Source organism: Cricetulus griseus, chromosome 8 (assembly GCF_003668045.3).
Source record: "Cricetulus griseus strain 17A/GY chromosome 8, alternate assembly CriGri-PICRH-1.0, whole genome shotgun sequence".
In the NCBI taxonomy this organism is placed as follows: Eukaryota; Metazoa; Chordata; class Mammalia; order Rodentia; family Cricetidae; genus Cricetulus; species Cricetulus griseus.
In genome coordinates this window covers 63803772-63826906 of record NC_048601.1, presented here as the reverse complement: position 1 = coordinate 63826906, position 23135 = coordinate 63803772, and the positions used below count along the sequence as shown (strand labels likewise).

The window sequence follows — 23135 nt, the reverse complement described above, 5'->3', positions numbered from 1 at the left end:
CAACACAGAGACAAAGCATTCAGTTGGTCTTTTCAACCTTGGGACACACATGCTCAGCTCCATTGTTTGTGGGGAGAGGCAGTCCTTTTTATCATGGGATGTTTGGCAGTATTCTGGCCTCACTGAATGTGAGCATCTCTAAACCACCCTCGTTCTGTTTCTCCTGTGTGTGGGTACCAAATGTCTCTTGTGGGGCTGGTGAGATGGCACCACTGTTAAAAGAGTTCTTACCACTCTTGCAGAGGACCTGGGTTTGGTTGCCACACATATGAGGCAACTCACAACCACCTCCAACTCCAGTCCAGGCATCTGATATACTCTGGTGCACATGAACTCACATAGGTAAATACATAAAAATAAGTAAGTAAATAATCTTATTTTAAAATGTCTTTCAGGGCAGCAGAATGGCTCACTACGTAAAGACACTTGCTTCTAAGCCCCAAATCCTGAATTGGAACCCCAGGCCCCCATGGTGGAAGAATAGACCCTCACAAGTTGTCTGTCCTCTGACCTCCAAACTCCTGCTATGGCATTCAGATCTACACATACACACATATTGTTTCAATAAATAAAATGTAGTGATTTTTTAAAATGTCCCTAGATATTGCCACATATTCCTGAGAGACAAAAGCACCCCTGGCACTGTTGGGACAGTTATTATACATACTGATATTTTAACACTGCCACATCTGAAAGTCAAGATGGTAGTTAGAATTAAATGCAAGATTGAAATCAAGAACTGAAACTAAAGAAACCTGCATTTCAGTATCTAATGTTCTGTGTTGGGGTTGGAATGTACAATTTCAAGACATCTTCGTTTATCAAGATAATGGTCTGGTCCTTACCTGTCAAGGGTATACAAGACAATAAACACGCACTAGCCTGAATCCACACACAGAGGGAAGCTGAAGAAAGCCACTAGCAGCCAGTGCCCTGCTGTGGGAGGGAAGCACCCACTCCCAGATCCAAATGGCTTGTTATGTTGAGTACTTCACCAATCTTACTCCTATCATATCACCCAAGTGGGTGGGGGGCACCCAGCCACATCGCCCCTCCCATTTCCACGGAATGGGCAGGGTCTCATCTGACCTTCCCTAGTATGCAGTTTCCTCATAGTATCAAAACCACAGAAAGTGCTGGCTGCTGAGGCTTCCCCAACCATCTCCCAGTGAGTATGTGCACACATAAATCTTAAATCCCACCTCCTATTATCTCAGCCAGGGTTTTGCAACCCGACCTTATACAAGAACCACTTGAGGCTGTGAAACACACAGATTCCTGTGCTTGGTGCCCAGAATGTAACACCTGGCAGATCAGATGAAGATGCCTGTTTTCAAGCAAGTTCCCTCATGTTATGTGGGCACAGCACTTAAAAAGCAATCCTCCTCTTCAGCAAGCTTTTCACAGCAGAGATAAACACATAGAATGAATGACAGGTTTCAGCCTGAAGACCACCAAGCCTCTTCTGCAGACTGAGTCAAGTTAGAAGGGTCTGTCTTCCATGAGGAGCAAAACCACTCCTCTGAGAATGTGAGCCCTAGTTCTGCCCAATTAACCCCCTCATGATCCGAGGCACGTCTTTTAATCCACACCAACTGGAATTCCTCAGATATGAAGGTGGCATCATTACCACCACTCAAGTCTCTGTTTTTACAAGTTTAAAAACATTGAGGCAATGAATTCTGAATGCTTGGAATGTCTCTAAAACATTCATTCTTCAAAATGAGAACTAGACTAATGCACACAGATGTGGCCTCTCTAAGAGTTTACCCAAAAGCAGTTACTCCCTAGGGGCCTGGCTCCCTTGCCTTCCTTGACAAACAGCTTTTCACCCCTTATTAACTGCTCGCCTGCTATCTTGCTTGACTTCACTGCATTGGAGAGACCATTACTGGCAAACATCAGTCTAGCCGCCTGCTCTCCACACTAACAATGTAGATGATCCCTAGAGTGAGGGTTCTGTCCATTTTGTTCACTCTTTTAACTTGGCACCCTAAAACAGTGCAAAAGGCACTTAACAAGCAGTTATTGGCTGAAGGGACTGACTCGTGAGTGAATGCACTGATCATCAGCTTGCAACTGGAACCACACTCAAAGGGCACCCAAACTCACCTGTGACTTCATATCCAAATAAACCATAACTAGATGTTCCTTTTCCTTCCTTCCTTTCTTTTATAAATGCAATACTGTTTATTTCAGCATTCTAAACATACCAAAAAAACCAACAGAATATTGAAAACTGCAGTTAGGTACAGAGGGTTCTTGAGCTTCATCGATGCAGTAGTTCCTTGCTTTGCTGACAAGGATGAGTTCTACTGTTTGCTTAAAAACAGTTCCAAACACTTCTCATGCCAGCTGACCCCTCCCCTCCTTTCCACAACTGAGAATGTCACCAGAATGCTTGCCACTATATACAAAAACAAGACAACCTGAAGCTAAATGGAATCCCAGCCTCACAGCACATGCCCTAAGCTATGGCCCCTTCCAAGAGGCATCTTCCCCTCACGGCTTCCACACCAAACAAGATATCAGTCTGGGTTGTTCTGTTCTCTCTACAAACTATGGATAAGTACAGTTGACAACTCAGGATTTCTAGCCAATAGCCATATAGTTAACACTACCTTATGAGTTGAAAACAAATGCCACAAACATCTTCAAATGCCTTGTCACACCAACAGAAACATCTTCAAATGCCTTGTCACACTAACAGCAAGTGCACAGAGTGAGGAGAACACTGGTGCGCCCTTTCATTTTAAAAACGTTTGGAGTTATGTACAACTTTGATACAGTTTCAGAGCACTCTGGACACTCATGGCCACTTTGAGAAACTACAATATGGTCGTGATCAATTGTGTCATTAAACCTAACAAGAGCAATCGGCACGGCTCAGGTAAGAGGTACATCACTCACAGACACTCTCCTCCTTTAAGGAATTCATAGGAGACAAAGTTTTTATTCATCCTCTTCCTCCACAATTTTTTCTGGGCAACTTAAGTGGGACTCTCGTCGCCATCCAAATCCCCTTTAGACTTACAGTCAGCAACATACTTCTCATACTTCAGCTTTGCAGCCTTGGTAATGTAAGGCGACTTTTCACTGCCACTAAGTTAATCCACATCTCACGCAGCTTTTCTGCCACATCCCCAATGGAGATGCCACGATTTGTGGATTTGATCTTGGGGTGGAATTCAGAGCAGAGTAATACCCAGACGGTGGTCTTCTGCGGGCATTAGGATCCTTCCTCTTCTTGCCTCCTCTAGCTGGTCCATAACCTTTCATTTCCCCATCACAGTGGGCTTTATCTGCCTTTGCCATCATCAAACTTCAGTTTCTCTTTGCTGGCCATGGTCTTCCACCACTCAGGGCACTTCTTGGAAAACTCTGCAAAATTGACTAGAACCTCTGAGTTTTTCTTCTCATGCTCTTCCCTGCATATGTACACAAAGAGGGCACAAGCAGACATCTGGCCCTTTGGTTTCTTGGGGTCACCTTTAGCCATCCTGACTACATTGTTCTCTAGTCTCAGTAGATATTCCTTAAGTGTCCAGGTTGCACAAACAAGACTTTTTGAATGTGTGTGAGTTGAGAGAGGGGCAGGTGAACAAATCAATGACTTCCCTATGTACCATTGGGGGTTCTCTTTGATGCCATCACCTCCTAAGAAAACAGGAGGATTAAAATGCTCAACTATCTGTCAATTTGATGTGGGCAAGGTTAGTACTGGAGTCAGTTTACTAACTGCAAAAAACAGGGTTGGGAGAAAACTTTCTATTGCTCATCTTCCTTTCCGGGATGGGAATCCTCACTCTTCTAACTTTTCAAAATAAGAACCTATAACTAGCTTGGCCAGTTAGATGGGCACTAAAATGTTGGAGGGAGAGAATGAAAGCAAGAATAAATGGAAGAAGTTAGACTAAAGACCCGCCCCCCCCACCAAAAAAAAAAAAAAAACAGAGTGGGGGATTTTTTTTTCTTCTTCTTAAATTCAAACACACAGAGAACGCAACGTAACTACCGGCTGGGCTTGAGCAGATAGCCATGAAGGGTGGGGGAGGGGAAGGCTCTGGCAAGTGAGAACTGGGCTGAAAAGGTAGAAAAGAAGAACATCCTTCCTTCCTCTGTCCTCTGGAGCTCGGCAGTTTCAGAGGATCTCTGCAGACATTTATGAGCCCACCCACCAACAAACCTGTTATAAACCCTTAACAAGCCCCAACTTGGAGATCCTCCTCTGGATTCAAGAACTGCCCCGGCACTACCTTTCCACAGAGGAGCCCAGCTGGAGTACAAAAGCTCCTCAAACTGGATTTAAAATGGTTGGGGATGGAGTGTGGGCAGCACAAACTGAAGTCAATCTGGAAGGGGTGAAGGATGGGAGAAGTTTGGGGGAAAGATCTGAGGGTACCATCAAAGTATATTATATGCATGTATGAAATTCTCAAAAATTAATAAAACTATTCTGCCTATAGAAGGATGAGATTTCTACTGAAAGGTATAACTTGGGGTTCTCTCAAGGCATGGGGGGACTACTTTTTGCTTTGTAGGTCTTGTTTTGAGACATTATCTCCCTATTAGTCCAGACTCAAATTCAGGATCCTCCTGCTTGGCCTCCTGAGTGATGGAATTACAAGTGTAACTAAGCCACAATGCCAGTGTGGGCAGACCCACCTTTAACAGGCAAACCCTGGGACTAGTACTTTATCTGCTATTGAGGGCTGGCCCACAGCATCTTACAGTGTACAGATCCTGTGTTTGGGTTTAAAAACACTGCAAAGTCTTCGTGGGAAACTTCTCTCACAGGACTGTGGTAGGTTCAGTTTAAATCAGGAAATGGGGGGATGGAGGGTGGCCAGAGCTGGTTGAGCCCCTGAGCCCAGCCACAAACCAGAAGCCTCTTAGAATAGCAGAAGTAGTAGGCATGGCAGAAAGAACTCTGGAGCAGATACTAGGTCTTCATTCTGTTCCCGAGAGGCCAGGAGAGAAAGATACTGAAAAGTATTCAATAGTAGATAAAATGAGCCGTAGTGGCCATTTCCACAGCTTCTGTTGTCATGGTGTCAGGGCACCTTGAGCAGGAGGCTGCAGTGATGTCCACTTTGCTTTCTTAAACAATTTTGTATTTAGAGAACAGGTGCAAGAATGATACAAAGAATTCTCATCTATCCTTCACCCAGATATCCCCCCATGGTTAACATGTGCACGCTGTCCTGTCAGTGTATAATATGCGTAATTTATTGAAACACCTGAAAGCAAGTTGAAGGCATTGTGAGCCTGAATATTTTATTTTTCTAGAAACAAAATCATTCCTTATATAAGCACGGTATAATGGTCAAGGTCAGAACATGAACACGGATTCAAAACTAGACTCTAACATAAAGGCCTTGGGAAAGAAAAGTTCTCTAGTAGTTTAGCAATGAGTTGTGAACAAAAACAGCAACAATTTTTTTTTTTTTCTTTTCCAGGACACAGTCCAGGATCACATGTGAAGCCCAATGTCATGTCTTCTCTTTGGCTTCCTTTAATCTAAAATGGTTCTGTTATCTCTCATGACCTTGACATTTTTAAAAAAGTACCAGCCAAGTATTTTGTAGGACGTTCCCTAGTTGGGGTTCATCTGATGTTTCTTCACAGATTCAAGTTGTGTACTGAGCCAGAGTAGCATAGTGAAAGGCTACACTTCTCTCTCAGCATTTTCTCAGGCAGCTCATGGTGTTGAACTGGCCTGGCACTGGTGACATTTCATGTGAACAGCTGGTTAAGAGAGAATCCACTATCAAGTTGCTATCTTTATGAATTAAAAAGTGACAGATGGGAGATTCCTAGTGTCTTACTTTTCTTTTGCTTTGAAGAGGCATCATGACCAAGGCAACTTATTAAAAAAAAAAAAAAAAAAAAAAAAAAAAAAGAGCATTTAGTTGCTTATAGTTGCAGAAGGTGAGACCATGACATCATGGCAGGAAGCACGGCAGCAGGCAGGCAGACAGGCATGGTGCTGGAGCAGTAGCTGAGAGCTTACATCCCGATCCTCAGGTTAAGAGAAGAAAGAAAGAAACCAGGAAAGGTATGGGCTTTTGAAATCTCCATGTGTACTTCTCTCTCTCTCTCTCTCTCTCTCTCTCTCTCTCTCTCTCTCTCTCTCTTTCTCTCCCTCTCTCTCAAGAGGCCAGAGACAGACATAAGGTGCCTCCCTCTATTGTTGTCTGTCTTATTCGTTCCATTTTGTTTGTTTTTGCTCCTACCCGGACCCAACTCCAACCCTGAGGTTACCAGATTGCAGCTACACCCAGTTTTTACACAGGTGCACAGCAAAATCATCTCCCCAGCCTGACTTGGAAAATATCTGACAGTGGAAAGAAGATTAGCAAGATGTTGTCTGACACCCCAGGGGTGCCCATTGCTACCGTTCTTATCTATATCCTCTCAGCCTCTAGCTCACATGTATTTTACGTGTCGTCTGCATTGGCCTTCTTTGACTGACATTCCACTAGGGATGAATCCCCATAACAAAGGGCTAGAATGACTAATTTTGTCAATTGCCCCAAGGATGGCCAACTACTAGAATCCTTACAGAAGCATAGGGGGAAGTTAAAGTATAACACAGACTGCCTTCAGGCATTAGGGCTTAAATTTCTCATATTGCCTCAGTTGGGAAGAGCAGGTCTGCAGGGTATGGCATTTGCTTTGTTCTCTTAACAAGTCTTCCTACCTCCAGTTATTTATGTATTTTTTTTAAAACTAAGTAACCTTAAATCCAATGTGTTCTTCTTGCCTCAGGCTCCCTGGGGTCATGAACCACCATGCCCAGATTTATAATCCTTTAAATAAACATTTAATAAGCAAATGTTACATATCAGTAGCTGAGAATAGGAAAGTAAATAGGGCATAATCCCCTTACTCTTTCAATGAACAGTTGACCAGGAACTCCCCAAATACTCAGAGCACCAACAATGAGATAGTGTGGTAGATGGATGGGTAAGGAGCCCCAGGTCTAACAGAGGAAATCAGGGAGGCCTCCTAGAGGACGTGGCAATGAGTGAATGCTCCAACGGTGAGAAGGATTTCAGAGCGTGCTCTAGATGGAAAGTAGAACATGTTGATTGCTCAGAAGTGTTCTGAGGAAGGATACAAGGGGATCTAAGGGACAGTGGTCCTAAGAGTCAACAAAGACACCAGGACATCCACTCAGCAGGACAGTGGTGACAACGACCTCAGCAGGGCAAGGCCAAGGCACTGTGGTGGTCAAGAGGTCACTGAGCTCATGGCTGTGAGGGGTGACTAAACTGCTGAGCCAAAGTCAGGAAGGCAAGAAGGGGGCCAAGCAGGAGATATCAGGGAGTAAGACGCCTCAGAAATTGGTGGCTGAGCTGGGAGGAGCAGTTCTTAAAGTAATGTAAGATCCTGCAAGAAGGTTTGATGTGGGGTATAGCTCTCAAGACAATTTAGTGGCAGAAGTGGAGACACCTTTTAAAGAGAGAGAGAACGGAGGCAGCAAGACAGGATGGTCCAGGGAAAACTGTTCAGAGGACTTCTCCTTTCTGGGGAGTCCCCTTAACAATGGCCTATCTAAGAGCTCTTGGGTGGGGAAACCAACATGACCACATTATCACCCTCAAAGAATCTGCTATGGTAAAACAAGTCTGTGGCAATCCCTGCCTGTCCCAAACATAGCAAACTCCAGAAGCAAAGTTTTTAATGGAAGATTTCCCTATAAAAAGGAAAGATAAGTTGGTAGGCTGAATAAATCATACTTCATAGGAGAAAATGAAAGCCAGAAGAACAGACAGTTTGAAAAAACAACTGTGAGGCCAACACAAATAAAGGTTTAGCATCAGGACCTTCCCCGCATGCTCGAAGACAATGAAAAACAGATGAGACAAGGGGCAGGCACTCTCTGATGCCACCATCCGGCACCCCAGAAAGAAGTGGCAAAAGTCAGGCTCTTAAAATGGTAAAGTGTTACCATAACATTACCAAAGGGACCTTAGATATACTCCCCATGGAGCCAGGCTGATGGGGACAGGTGCTGGGGATTTGCTAGACAGCCCTGACATTAACCAATGCTGATGAAAACTGTGTTTGCCCTACAGGTGCAGAACACATTGGCTAAACCCCAAATCAGGAAGCAGCAATAACGTGACAGGCACAACACAGGGCTTGACAGGACCTGGCAACTGAAAAACAGAAGGAGATAAAAAGAGGTGTCTGGGCCATGTTAAACTCAGATCAGGCTAAGCATGTTCCTACTTCTGAAGCCAGCAATGCATATTAAAGTCTGTGAAAGAAATGACCCAAACACACGATGGCCTTTCACACCCTGGTCATGCACCCTTTTGTTTTATTTACTTATTTTATTTTTTGTTTTCTGAGACAGGTCTCTCTACACAGCCCTGGCTGTCCCGGAAATCACTATGTAGACTAGACTGGCCTTGAACTCACAGAGATCTGCCTGCCTCTGCTTCCAGAGTACTGGGATCAAAGATGTATGCCTAGCAGGAATCCTTTTATCTGGAACACTTTTTTTTTTTTTTTTTTTAGCAAAATTTTCTTACTGTGGTACTTTGAATGAAAATGGCCCAAGGGAGTGGCACTATTAGGAGGTGTGCCAGGCCCACTGTGGCTCTTTCTCCCTGCTCATCCAGACGCACAATTCTTCTCCATGTCTGCCTGTGAACCACCATGCTTCCTGTCATGATGATAATGAACTAAACCTCTGAAACTGTAAGCCAGTCTCAGTTAAATGTTTTCTTCATTAAGAGTTGCTGTCGGGTGTCCCACCACAGCAATGGAAACCTAACTGAGACACTTTCATTTGACACTTTCATATATCATATAAATGAATTTTAGTCATTATTATACCCGTTTCCCCCCTTGCTGGAGCCCTTCTTCCGAATAACTCTTCCTTCCACCAGCAAGTCCTCTCTTGCTGTGGTCCACTGAGTTTAATTAGTGTTTCTTGCCCCAGCAAGGGCAACTTATTAGTAGCTACTCCACTGAAGAAAATGACACCCCTTCTCCAACAACCTTTAATTACCAATAGTCCCTCAGGGAGGGAATTTATCCCCCACCCAGGATAAAATGTTGAGGGGCCCAATCTTGTTTGGCAAAATATTTTAAGCCAGCATCTAGGCAGGCTCCCAAACAGACATACCAGGTTTCCACCCTACACGGGGTACATATGTAGACATACAGCAAGGAGCAACGCAGACACAGCCTTTCCTTCAGAAGGTCTTACTATCCCACCTAAAAAAAACTAAACAACAAAAAGTAAAGACGAAGAGTGGACCAGCACTTCCCTCTCACGGTGTCCTGTGCCGCACTCGCACGCTGGGGCAAGGCGTTACAAGGGGTTTGAAAGGGGCTTCCCTGAAGAAGGAATGCTCCTCTGCCACTGATAGGGACTGGAGTGGGGTGGGGAAGGCAGATGTCAGTGCAGAACAGCAGGTGCCGGCAGAGGCAGAAGTCTGAAGGGTCCAGCCCAGGAGGCTGAACCGAATGGAGAAATGAGCAGTCCCTACCGTGGGTGTTGAAATTATTCTAGAGGAATAAAAGGGATTTCTAAGTGGAACTGGATATTGAAGAAACTTCCTCATGGGGCAATACCAGATAGAAGGCTGCTGTGAAGACCCAGAGGAACAATGCTTCGACACTGGAGGTGTAGAAACCTTGACAGAGTTACCTCAGCCACCTCAAACCAATGCCGTGGATTCTGACAGGATCCCTTCCAAGGGATGGAAATACATTATTTGTTGCAAAGATATTCGAAGTGGCCTCATCTACAACATGCAGGCCTAGATCTGAATCCTAGCTTCAAACTCTGCAACTTCTTACATCTTTTTATCTCAATACCCTCCCTTTGTAAAAAATGGGAGGGATAGTGGTTCCAAATAGGGTTATGGTGGAATCCGGTAAACTGTTTAACAGTTCTACAACAGGTGAGGGCAGAGTGAGAAAACATCTCATGCTTTATAGTAGAGGAAGTAGGGAGCAAGATTTGAAGGCGTAGTATGACTAACAGAGTATACAGTACTCACTAATGTATTCCCTACGGCTGGAAGCTGTGTCACTATGCATCACTAGGGGCATGTGAGTTTAGAAGTCAGTATCTTCCAGAGAATGGAAACTTGAAGCTACCTGTTTCTTTTTTATCTTCTTAGAGATTAATCTTCTTCTCCTCCTCCTCCTCCTTCATTTTATTATATTTTGATTTTGTGTGCACATGCCATGGTGTGCATATTGAGGTCATACATGTGGAGGTCACACTTTTTTTTCTGAGTTCTCTCCTTCCAGCATATGGGTCCTGGGGATCACATTCAGGTTGTCAGACCAGGCAGCAATAGCCTTTGCCCACTAAGCCATCTTGCTAGCCCCTTATTTTTTAATTTTGTGTGTATGCCCACAGGGGCTGGAAGAGGGCACTGCCTACCCTGCAGCTGGAACTATAGGCTGCCTGATGTGGGTGATGGAAATGGAATTCCAGTTCTCTGTACGGGCAGCATGCTCTCTTACCACTAAGCCATCTCTTGAGGCCCAGCCGGTTGCTTTTTACCTTTTTAAAGGTAGGCTACTAGAAAATTTTAAATTACAGGTATGGATCAGGTTCTTTCCACTGGAGAGCACCGAAACAGAAAGGAGATAAAGTGACCGACAGCCCATGACAGCCGATAAGCCCCAGCTGAGTGAAATCATGACAAGCAAAGAGAAGGCAAGATCAGAGGCCACTCTGTCCTCCTGATTGTCCTGCTGCCTGCTGGTGTCTAGATAAAGAGAGAGAAGACCAGAAAAGGGGCAAAGAACAAGAGGGAAGTGGAGGGAGAGCAGAGGCCAGAGAGAAGACAGCCATGCATTCTCTCTGTCTAACAGAAAAGCTGCCTCTTCTCAGTTAATACATATAAACCTGCCATTATGAAAATGACAGTCTTATAAAACAGTCCAGTGAAATGTGGCAGCACATGGCTGTAGTCCCGGCACTTGGAAGGGGAGGCAGGAGCCAAAAGTCAAGGCCAGGATTGATTGTATGAACTCTTATCCAAAAACAAACAAAAATAAACTAAAAACACAAATATATAAACAAATAATTTCAAAAGTGGTGGCAACATTCAAAAAGCTTATTCATAAAAGTAGACCTTTTAAATGCTATTTGTTGAGCTGATCAAACCCAATCACACAATCTTAAATTATTATAATCCCAGATGTTATTAGGTCTAAGGGGGAAAAAAGAGAATTCACAAGTATAGATATCGGTTTGTGACCCAAAAATTTACTCCTGGGTATTTTTCCCTGCTGTAACTGGAGTACAAAAATGCTTTGTATCACTCAGAAACTCAAGTAAGAAAAAGGCTATTTCCCATAGGTAAATAAGAGTTGTAGTGGTTGGGTGGAGGTTTGTTTGCAGCAAAACTGGTGGAGACTAAGAGCAAACTAAGTAGTTTGACTAGAGACACTTCAACATCAACAGGACCATGGAGTTCAGGGCTAGAGCTCAGCCTGCCCTGTGCCGGGACTGGTGGAGAGACTGGAGCCTGTAGGACTGCTCTTCCTGAGGCCAGATAGAGCAGGACCAAGCAGAAACTTATCTTACTATAGAAGCAACTCCAGAACCATCAACTGGAAACTGTCCCCTGCATCATTCAGGAGGATGAGCTCCCGCCATTGCTAATAAAAAGACTACAATAAAACAGCTTTGCCTGGGGATCCCCCGAGTGAGCAATCACCCCATAATAAACCCATGACCCAGTAATCCTACTGCCCAGCACAGACTCTCAGAAATGCATGCACACTTTACCAAAGCTAAGCACAAGAGCAATTACACCAGTTATCTGGGGCAGACGAACACTAGAAGCTGCCTAAACATTCAACAATTGATCACAGATAAGGCGAACTAAACTCACCCCATGATCACCATCGCAATGAAAATGAGCATAACTACAGGCAGCACCAGGAGGCCTCTGTCACTTAGTGCTTACAAAAGAAGACACACACTGTAGGCTTCCATTTATGCACAGTGGAAGAGAGAAGGAAGGAAGGCCAGGTAATGCTAAGAGGGGCAGTGACTGGATACAGCACAGGTCCTGTTATGTTCTGTTCCTTGAACAGAAGGTGGTGCATGTTCAGGATGGAGATTTGCTCGGCAACACACTTTAGGTATGTCCATCTTCCCTGAACCTACACACACTTCTAAGACGTGGTCATAAGAGAACAGAGTTGGGTCTCTCCTTCCACTGTGTAGGTTATGGAGATTTAACTCAGATCATTGGGCAGCAGGCACCTAGGACCACTGAGACATCTCACTGGCTTTACCTATGTATGTGTTTGCATGAATACACACGCACACGCACACGCACACGCACACGCACACGCACACGCACACGCACACACACCAAGACAGTTGAGCTAACTTTAAACTAAGTCTTGATCCTCTTGCCTATGTGCTAAGATTAACAAGCCTGCACTCCACCCCCAGCTGCAAGTACCTACACTTTATTTAAACAGGGGCAAACCTTGTTTGGTGTCCAGGTAAGCTAGTTTCAACCATGAGCCCCCCTCTCAGTTCATTTCTTCGCTCCTCCTTCACACACCCCACTTGTTCCCTCTGCAGGAGTGCTTGAGCTGGGTTTTTCTTCCAGGAGGGCCCTTGTGCCACCATCCGTATTTATGGTTTCCTCCCACACTGGGCCTGTGAGTCAACCCCCCTCCAGTGGCTGCCTCTGCTAACTTATGCCACCCACACCGATCCAGTCCTTGCTTTTCCATTCTCGGCAGCTGTCATGTATATTCCTAGTTGTTTCTATGCCAAACCTTCCCAGCTAGACAAGCAATGTGGAGCATGCCCTCGGAGGGTGATAACCATCCTCCTGGTTCCACCAGCAGCACAGAATAAAGCCCCTCCTCCAACGCTGAAAGGTGTGGAGGGTGACTTTCTACTTCCCACAAGTCTTTGCTAGGGTTTCTATTGCTGTAACACCCCGACCAAAAGCAACTGAGAAGACAGTGTTTAATTACAGCTTACAGTTCCATATCACAGTCGTCCATCATGAAGAAAGTCAGGGCAGGAATTGAAACACGGCAGGAACTGAAACACAGCAGGAACCTGCAGGCAGGAGCTGATGCAGAGGCCGTGAAGGAGCGCTGCTTACCGGTTTGCCCCTCACAGCTTGCTCAACCTGCTTTCTTATACAACCCAGGGTTACCTGCCCAGGAGTAGCACCACCCACAAGGAGCTGGGCCCTCCCCCATTAGTCACTAATTAAGAAAATGTCAGACAGGCTTGCCTACAGGACAATCTGATGGGGGCATCTTTTTCAATTGCTGTTCTCTTTTCCCAAATGACTCCAGCTTGTATCAAGTTGACATTAAAAACTACCCAGCACACCATTAATGTCCCAAGAGACAGCTGCTAACTCTTCACTGCTTCGGCCAGCTCAGTAAGGGAGCAGAGAGAAGTAGAGGAGGCATCGTAGAGGACAGGTGTTTCTTCTTGACTCTTTCTCTAACCATTCATCATTTAACCTATTTTAATGACATGGAGCAAACTGAATGAATCTTCAGAATCAGTGTGCTTTTATAATTTCCTGCCAGGCCCCCAGCACTCTATCTTCCAGGCATGTTGGCACAGGTTTGTAATCCCAGCACTTGGGAGGTGGAGGCTAGAGGATCAGTCAGTGTTCAAAGCCAAGTTGGGCTGCACAGTGAATTCAAGGCCAACCTGAGCTATGCGATATCCAAAGTCAAAACCAACCAACCAACCAACCAACCAACCAAACAGCCAGCAAGACCCCCAATCATCTCCTTCAGTTCTTTTCAAGTCTCAAGGAAACACTATCAACACTAACCACAATCTCCACCTTACAGAAATGGCATCAACCACATCGCAGACATGGGTGTCCTTAAGAGGCTCAGCATTCTGATTACAGTGCTCTGGAAGTTTGTATTAATTCTCTCTTGTCCAAACACTTGGAAGTAGATGAGTCCCAGCTCTACAACTAGAAATGCTAGCCACTGCTCTGAGATGTCAGGACAGGGAATTACACAAATGAAACCAAAATCTGTCCTGTCTGGTCCTTCCATTCAACAGACACAGATCCCTCTTGCCAGCCCCAGCACGTGTGTCGATCTGCAGGTAGAAGAGGATTTATAGTCATAAACCAAAGGAAGGCTTGGCTAGACACCAGAGGGCAGAAGATGAGAGTCTTTTTCCTTTGTGAGTCTAAAACCTAGCACAGCCCTTGGCTGAAGGAACCTGCAACCATCGGTCCCAGAAAAAGCATAACACATAAAAGCGCTTTTTCCCCTTTTAAGTAAATGACACCTAATTTTACAAAGGCCAGATACATGAATTAAGATGGAGAGGTATAAAAATTTCATTTCCAAGTCAATTAATGTTTCTGCCGAGTTCTCTTCGATGATAGATTTATTTTAAATGGCTAGAACCACAAACCTAGTGGCCTGGAAAAGACCTCTGCCAACAGTAGGTTAAGCTTTCCAGTACAGACCAGGAGAGCAAGCCCCCCACAGAAGGATCAGTGTCTGCCAAGGTCATTCAGCTGGTGTGGGGTAGGGGCAGGAGTTCGCTTCTACTCACTGGGGTCCTACCAAATATTCTCTTACAAAAACAAAAACAAAAACAAACAAAACAGAGCACAAAGAACGCACCCTCTCGGCAGGCCACTGTTTAAAATTTCCAAGGAACCAAAAAGGTCGCCCCAGCGTGTCTCCTCCGCAGGACTGGCCGCAGAGGGGGCGGGGAAGGTCACCAGAGAATTTTTGCCAGCAGAAATCTACCCACTTGCACGCACAGGGAAGGTTCAGGAGCCACTAGTGACCCTGCAGAGGCTTCCCCAAGCCAGTCACCGGGACACTTAGCCAGTTCGGCTCTGCTGGCTTAGAAGATTCCAGCAATGAATTAAAAACCCCGACTCAAGCGGCGTGGAAAGGGCCACGCCGGCTGGACCTGCCTTGCGGGTCGGGTCGTCCTTACCCGCTGCGCCGCATCCACACCTGCGCCGACCGCGGGGACGCCGATCTAAGCGGCCCGGAGCCGCGACCCTCTGCCCGTGTCCCCCAGCAGGCGCATCCGGCGTCGCAGGGCTGGGAAGGAGTCGCTGGGCCCCGGGTCTGAGTGGGCAAAGGAGGATCGCCGCTGCCTGGGTTGCCGGAGTCCGCTATGCCGACTGGGGGCTGCGCCACGTACCTCGGCAGGCAGGTGCCGCTGCTTGGCTTCGCGGCTTCTGGGCCGCCGTTCCGCGCCGCCCGCCGCCTCCGTGCGCATGCTAGGGAGGGAGCGCTGGCTCGCCGCCAGCCCCGGGCCCCGCGCCCAGCCCGCCCCCGGCGCCGCGCTCGCGCCCATTCAGCCCCGGACAGTCCGCTCCCCGGCGCGGATGCGGAGGGGGGGGCGGGGTCGCGTGTCACGAGGACTTGGGAAGCCAATCACAGCGCGCGGGGCCCCACTGCCGCCCCGCCTCCGAGCAGGCTGCCCCCTCCGCCCAGTAGATCGAGGGGGAGCAGGGCGCCTCCGACCGGGAGGCTGCTAGGGCGCCAGGCAGCCTGGGACGCGGGTTCCCCTCGCCTGGGGCTCTCTCCAACTCTTCTCTCTAGGCTTGCCCGGGATTAGATGGTGGAAGGCGGCCCAGGGAACCAAAGGCGTCTTTGGACCGGTTGTGAGCTTTTGGCTGAGCATCCAATAAGGAATCACGGAGCCAGGGAATGAAGGGGCTTGACATAGTCACGCGCTTTATTCGCCAGCTGTCCTCTGGTCCTGGGTCTCCGAATCCCGCCCGCGAGGCAAGCTCCAGGACGGGCTAGATCAGCGGTTCTCAACCTTGGTTCCCCTAAGACATCGGAAAACACAGATATTTACATTACTATTCATAACAGTATCAAAATTACAGTTATGAAGTAGCAACGAAAATTATTTTGTGGTTGGGGGGTCATAACATTTTAAAGGGTTGTAGTCTTAGGAAGGTTGAGAACCACTGGAGGTGTCTGGGGCCCTGCCAGAACGGCCTTATATTGTACCTAGTGTCACAGTGCTATTTACTCAAGTCAATCTAATTTTAACAGAAGGGGGAACTGATGTGGCCGGGGTGGGGGTGGGGGGTGGGATGAGTAGCTTTTAAGCCATTGGAGGTATTTAGTGGCAGAACCAAGATCAGAACCTGGGCTTAGAGCACTCAAATCCATTTGGCTGAAAACTACTGATCCCCTCCCCTCCCACACCCTATACTGGAAAGGAACTACCGTACAATTTACACATTCAGTAAATCTCAAAATCTGGGGCATTAAAGACGCTTAAAACTGGACTGGATCTCCCTTTTAGGGTATTTCTTCCCATGATCCTCTAGAAAAGCCGACAAGAAGGGGATCCAAACCACAAAGTAAATGATATTATAATGAAGCCAAATTCTTCAGAGGATGTGGACCCTTTGTTAGTGCATGTGTATAGGGGGAAATGCCAGGGTGCCTTAGTTTTTGTAACTTGGAAGAGCTTGCCTTCAGCCTCAAGAACATGTAGCCACAAAGGGGTATTCTGACAGTCTGGACACACATCTTCCAAGATACAGCTCCAGTTTTCTTGGTTACTGCATATCAAACTCCTTTTTGAGGCTGCTCATGGTCCCATGATAGTTCTTGTGGCTGTGTGTCAGCTGAGAAAGCTGAAGCTTTGGAGTGAAAGCGAGGGCCGAGGTTTTACAATAGCATGTGAGGCTGTACAAACAGGAAGAGGACTTGGGCTAGCTTTTAGAACCCCTTCTCCTGGCTCCCTCAAGCACCGTGTCTATCTTTGACCAAACAATACCTCTCTCACTTTGAAGAGCAAGATCCTAGACCCGGAGCCAAGAGTGCTATCACTTTTTCCTTTTCAACAGCTCGAACAGAGCAGCAGGTTTGGGCACATCTTTGTTCTTTCCCCAGGGTGGAGAGCAGATGTGGCGGGTGGGGGGTGAGGAGCCCGAATGTTATCTGGTTAGTCAATGCCAAGAATAAAAACATAGGAAAGAATAGGGTGGGTGGATTCTGCTTCCGTTAAAAATAGTAATAATCTGTATTTTAAAGTGAGGACATTGGGGAAATCCCAGAAGGGGCAAAATGGAAGAAAGCTTGGCATGGGGCAGGCGTCAGACAGAGCAGCTGCCTGGAATGGGGGCAGCTGTATAGAGAATGCGAAGCACGTCACCCTCTTTCTACTGGACACCAGCCTGGGGCCTGCCTGCGTGGTCAGACATCCTGCTGTCTCTTGGCCTCGGTTCTCTCCCACGTCTCCCTGTATGGAACCCCACCCTGTTAGCAATAATGGCTGCCCTGGAGTCTGGAAGTACGCTAACTTGCAAGGATAGGTCTAAGTTGGGGGTGATGAAGAGTAAGATGTGAACTGCGCCGCCTGCCTTGGCCTCACATCTGTTTAAGCCTGCAGTTCGTTAACCTGGTTCACAGTTAAGGAAGATAAGATCTGCCCGCCTCAAAACCCCAAATAATACACTAGAATCGGTTACTAGGTCTCCAAGGTTTACTAGTGGGCCTCAGAGAAGCTTCCAGACTCTAGCATAGAGTAGGACTACTAATAAATCAAGGGCAGCAACTACAGTTGTGCCTTTGTTTTTTTTCAGTGCTGGAAATCAAATGCAGGGCCTCATTGGGACTAGACCAGTACTATGGGGACTTCCCAGCGCTCTGACACTGAGCTATACCTTCAGACCTGTGTTTATTATTTTTAATGAAGTAATGCATATTCTTTTGGGTTTGAATGGAAGGTGTTTGTTTTTAAATAGTGTCTCGCCATGGCTAACCTGGAACTTCGAAGTAAACCAGGGTAGCCTTAAACTCACAGAGCTCTGCTTGCCTCTGCCTCTTGAGGTCTAGGCTTAAAGTTGAATGCCACCAAACCTGGTGTAATGTTTTTAAGCATCTTCAGTTCTAATTTCTGATTGGGCAACAAACATGAGGTAAATTCAATATTTAAAAGGTTGTTTTTCTTTCTTCCTTTTTTTTTTTTTTTTTTTTTTGGCAGCCGCAATAATTTCTAGAAATAGAAAGGATTCCTATCACTGGCCACAGGAACCAGAATGACTTAAAGGAAATCTCCAGAAATGCTTCCATTTCCTACTAGCAATGAGTAGCCTCAGAAGAAGTAGGAAAGATAGCCATTTGGACTAGAAGAGGAAACCTGAAGAAGAAAATATGCTGTGGGAACACAGAGTACAAAGATTAGAAAGAAACCATTTCCTTCTTGATATTTTTGAGTTTCTGGATTAAACCATTCCTAAAGCCCTAACTCCCTGCCTCCATACATTCCACTTAGATGAGGCTTTGGCTTCCTCTGTGGATTGAACTAACCACCCTCAAGCCCATCCAAGTGATACTCCGTGTATGCTTGTTTGTGCAAGTTTTTAACTAACAAGTGTCCAAGACCTCAGCTGATTCCCCTGGAATCCCTCCATTCTGCCATCATTCATATGACACAAGTCAGCTCTGGAATGGACTGGGAAGGTGGCAGAACGTGGGAAGAAAGAGAACAGAACAGAAACAGGGTCAAAACAGTGGCATATAGATAGGCCTGATAGCAATGCTGTCTCTGTATGTAACCCCAACCTGCCTGGAACTCACTGTGCAGCCCAGGCAGAGGGAAAGGAGTGACAGAAGGTGTTTCAAACTCTTGGCAGTACTCCTACCTTAAGCTCCCTGGGTCTGCACCACAATAACCATCATATAACATTTTTATTCTCTTTGGCTTTCCTGTAATTTTACATAAGCACACATTGGTTTTACTGGGAGGAACAAATCAGACATATAGCATTACTTTTTAAAAAGTCCTTGACCAAGGGCACAGCTTCAGAGGGCAGCTTAGATCAGGATAGGACAAGGGGACTCTCAGGTTACACGTTAGCAGAGAAGAAAGAAGATCTTCTCCGTGGTGTACATGAGCCCAGAAAACAAACACCCTTTCACTAACAGCTTTGCCAAGATTCCAGCCATGAACAGGAATGCTCCAGGGATGAGGGATCGTTAATTATGCCTGAATCAAATTGGCTGGGATATTTGTAGTTGAAAACACACACACACACACACACACACACACACACACACACACACACACCAAAAACTGAAAAATGGAGACCAATTGTATTAATACTAGAAAAGACTTAAAGAGTATTAAATAATTATTTTATTTTATTTTTTGAGATAGGGTTTCTTTGTAGCTTTGGAGCCTATCCTGGAACTCGCTTATAGACCAGGCTGGCCTCGAACTCACAGAGATGCACCTGCCTCTGCCTCCCAAGTGCTGGGATCAAAGGTGTGCACCACCACTACCCAGCTAAATGATAATTTTTTTTTTTAAAGAAGTCACTGGGATGTAGTTCAGTTGCTAGAGTACTTGCCCAGAATGCATGAAACTGTGAATTCAACCCCAGGATCACATAAACTGGCATGTGGTACTTATCTACCATCCCAGACTTCAGTAGGCAGGGACATGAGGGTCAAGGTCATTTTTTGCTACAGATTGAGTTCCAGCCAGCCTGAGATGCACAGTATCCTGCCTAAAAGTGAATAAATAAAGAGGATCTTCTGGGTGTGGCCCATGCCTTTAATCCCAGCATTGAAGAAACAGAGATAGGCAGATTTCTATGAGTTCAAGGCCAGCCTAGTCTACATAGTCACTGAGAACGAATGACAGACACGGATTGCATGCAGCTAAGTTTGTAGCCAAAACTCAGAAGAGACTAGGAAAAAAAAATTAAACACTTGTGGGTGTCAGGGCTCTTGAATCATGAGTCATCTTTTATCCCTTTTTAAAAAATTCTATTGAATGTTGTTATCATGTTATTTTTCACAATAAATAGAAGCTCAGAGAGTCACTGGGACAATTCACTGAGGTCTCAGGCTTCTCCAGATGGCCTGTTTCTTTTTGCCTGCCAAATGGCTCTCTTCCCACAACCAAGACAGAAGCAGGGCTTCCCCTGAGGCTGGTGCCTTCAAAGCAGTTAGGACTGCCACTGGTGTGACCATTCTGTAGGAAAGCCGAGGGAAAGGGGACAGAAGGTACCTCAGCCTAGACTGAGGGTGTGTGTGCTGTAAGGGGAAGGAATCCCTCATCCTCTGACTCCACCTTATCCTGGGATCCCAGGCTAGGCTCACTTTACTGAAGCAGCACTTTATGGTGTGAATTGACCCCAACTAACTTCCCTGTCCCTTCCTCAGGGCCCCCAGGGGTTGGAATTCTGTGGCAGACAACACAACTGTCTGTCTGCTACCCTGGAGCACAAAAGAAGTTGGTCCCTTGAGGTTTTTCTAGGACTGTTTCCCAGGAGCCAGATAAATAAAGTGAGGAAAAAGAACTTGCAATAAAACACCATGGAAAAGCTGCCAGTGAGGTGGGGGGGGTCCTGATGGAGGAAATGTCCCAACAAGGACCCAATCATCTGGCAAGTGTGGGACCAAAGGGTTAGACTTGGCCACATTCAGACACGTCTTGAACCCCTCACCTGTGTGTTTTTTCACATTCCTTTGCAGAGTGCCTGTTACATGCCAACCAGGATGCAAAGTCCTTTCATAACTTGGTTCAGTCTCTCTCTTCATGACTCTTCTAAGGTAACAGTCTTCTTACCCCCATGTTTTAGAGGAATTTAGGGCAATGAAAGACACTGCTGATTTTTACCTGTTTAAGAAGTAGGAAAGTCAAGATTTGAACTCATGTCTGAGAAGCTGGCTCAATTGGCAAAGTGTTGCCTTGAGAGAGCATGAGGATCTGAGGCGCCCATGTGAAAATTACCAGCCCGGAGACGGAAGATTGGAATTCCACTGCTGAGGAAGTAGAGACAAGTGGATCCCTGAGGCTCATTTTTCAGCCAGTTAAACCTAACTGGTAAGTCCTAGCTCACAATGAGAGAAGACATTAAAAAAAAAAAAAATGGTGGCCGGGCTGGTGGTGCCTGCTTAATCCCAACACTCAGGCAGAGGCAAGCAGGTCTCTGGGAGTTCGAGGCCAGCCTGGTCTACAAGTTCCAGAACAGCCAAGGCTGTTGGACAGAGAAACCAGGCTTCAAAAAACCAAAAATCAAACAAAAGCAAACAAGGTGGATGGCTCCAGAATAATGCCTGAAGTTGACCCACACATCCACATGGATCGTGCACACCTACACACAAGTTCCAACTTCACAGCCTTCCTGAGTCATAGTCATGCAGGACCAAATGTCTAACTAAAGAGAATGGCATTTTCAAGGAAGCAAACAAACAAGCCACATTAACAAAGAGCCTCAGTGGCATTGAGGTCCGAGGGGAGTTAGCTAAGAGCACAGGGACACCTCTTGGACTGTTAGAGACTAACATGCCATTCCCCTGTGACATTACTCCACACACTTAGAGATGAAGGGAAGGATCTTTACTAGCGCTTGCTCAGTTGTGCCCAATGGCCAAGGAAGAGCTAGCCTTGAACAGAAGACTTTACTAACTTAGACATACATTCCTGAGATTTCTGGATTCCATGCACACTGTCATCCTTAAATCTCTTTTGGGTCCCCGCCCCAGGTTACACTTTGAACAATTCAAACAGAGACAGAAGACTGAAAGTCTTGCCACTTGGGCAGATGGGACATTTACATGGCAAAGATATTGTCAGATTTCTTAAACACACAAATAATGTCCTTTCGAATAGCAGCTACCCAGGGTCATGTTGCCCACCTGGCAGAATTATGCTTTTCCTGATAAGAGCACAGGGGACTTAATGGTAGCTGTGATCCTGTGCTTAAGTCCCCTTGAGCAGCCTGTTAGAGGCATAGTCTCTGGGGATGGGCCTACTACTTCCTAGTGTGTTAACTTTGCTTATCATCCCTGTGGAAGGCCTCACCATCCAGGGGGAACAGAAAGGACATGTGATAGGTAGGGTTTTAGTTGGGGGGAGGGTAGGGGAGGACGGAAGGGAGAAGGGAACTGGGATTGTCATGTAAAACAATCATTTTTCTAATTTAAATAAAAAAATTTGAACAAAAGAGGAAAGGGTAGGATATTAGAGGATGATATAGTCATAGAACTTGACATCCTTTACGAAAATGTCTTTATAAACCCTGTTGCTATGTACAATGAATATATTCCAATAAAAGAAATCATAAATGTGAGGAAAAAAACTTTGCTTGTCACTAGCAGGCTGGTTAGCACACTACTTATCTTTGGGGTATTTAGGAGGTGGTGCTCCCATAGCTGAATTCTGCTTTGTATGGTTTTATGTGTCCTAGGCCAATCTACTAATAAATCCTTTACAACATCAGTTCTATTGCTTTTAAGTTTCTTTTACATAAGGACCAGTGAAATTGAATCTAGCTTTCAAGAATATGATAGACATTTTTTCTGTTGCTGTATGACAAATGACTACAAACTGACATTAAAACAACAAAAATCTGGAGCTGGGGAAGATGGCCTAGTGGTGACTAGCACTGGCTAGAGGACCCAGATTCGGTTCTTACAACCTATTTGGTAGTTCTCAACCATCAGTGACACCAGTTCCAGGGGATCCAATGCCCTCTTCTGACCTCTCCAGGCACTGCTTATTTGTGGTGCACACGTAAATATAGGCAAACACATTCATACACATAAAATAAAAATAAATAAATACGCCAGGTGGTGGTGGCACACGCCTTTACCCTCAAGACTTGGGAGGCAGAGGCAGACAGATCTCTGTGAGTTTGAGGCCAGCTTGGTCTACAAAGTGAGTTCTAGGACAGGCTCCAAAGCTACAGAGAAAGCCTGTTTCAAAAAAATTAAGTAAATAAATATAAAACACACACACACACACACACACACACACACACACACACACACACTTACTATATTACAGTCTAAGTCTGGGTATGGTATACTGGACTTTCCACCCAGGATATAACTACAACCAAGGTGGTGGCCAGGGCTTTGGTTCTTAACTTGGGCTCAGAGTCACCCAAGTTCACTTGGAGTATGTGGAGTAGCATAGCAGATGTAGACCTGAGGTCTCCTCATATTCCCTTAGACTGGCAACGATGATGGTGTTCCAACACACTGAGGCAAGTTCAATACGGGGACCAGCCCCAATCTCTGATGCCTCCTTAAACATCTGTTGGCTTGGCCAGCTTGGTGAGTTGGTGTTAACCACGGAGATGCTCTTATTCCCCCAACTGGAA

At 45.9% G+C, this 23135-nt stretch overlaps 1 protein-coding gene across 3 annotated transcripts in view; it reads right to left on the bottom strand.

The window, feature by feature from the left end:
* St3gal5 (ST3 beta-galactoside alpha-2,3-sialyltransferase 5) overlaps positions 1-15323 on the bottom strand; it is a 53307-nt gene extending 37984 nt beyond the window's left edge. The window contains exon 1 of one of the 3 annotated variants that reach the window (XM_035448628.1): positions 15185-15323. The gene's annotated coding sequence lies outside the window, so the exon portion shown is untranslated. The other 2 variants (XM_027429502.2, XM_027429501.2) reach the window with 2 other exon arrangements.
* Positions 15324-23135: the final 7812 nt, after the last annotated feature.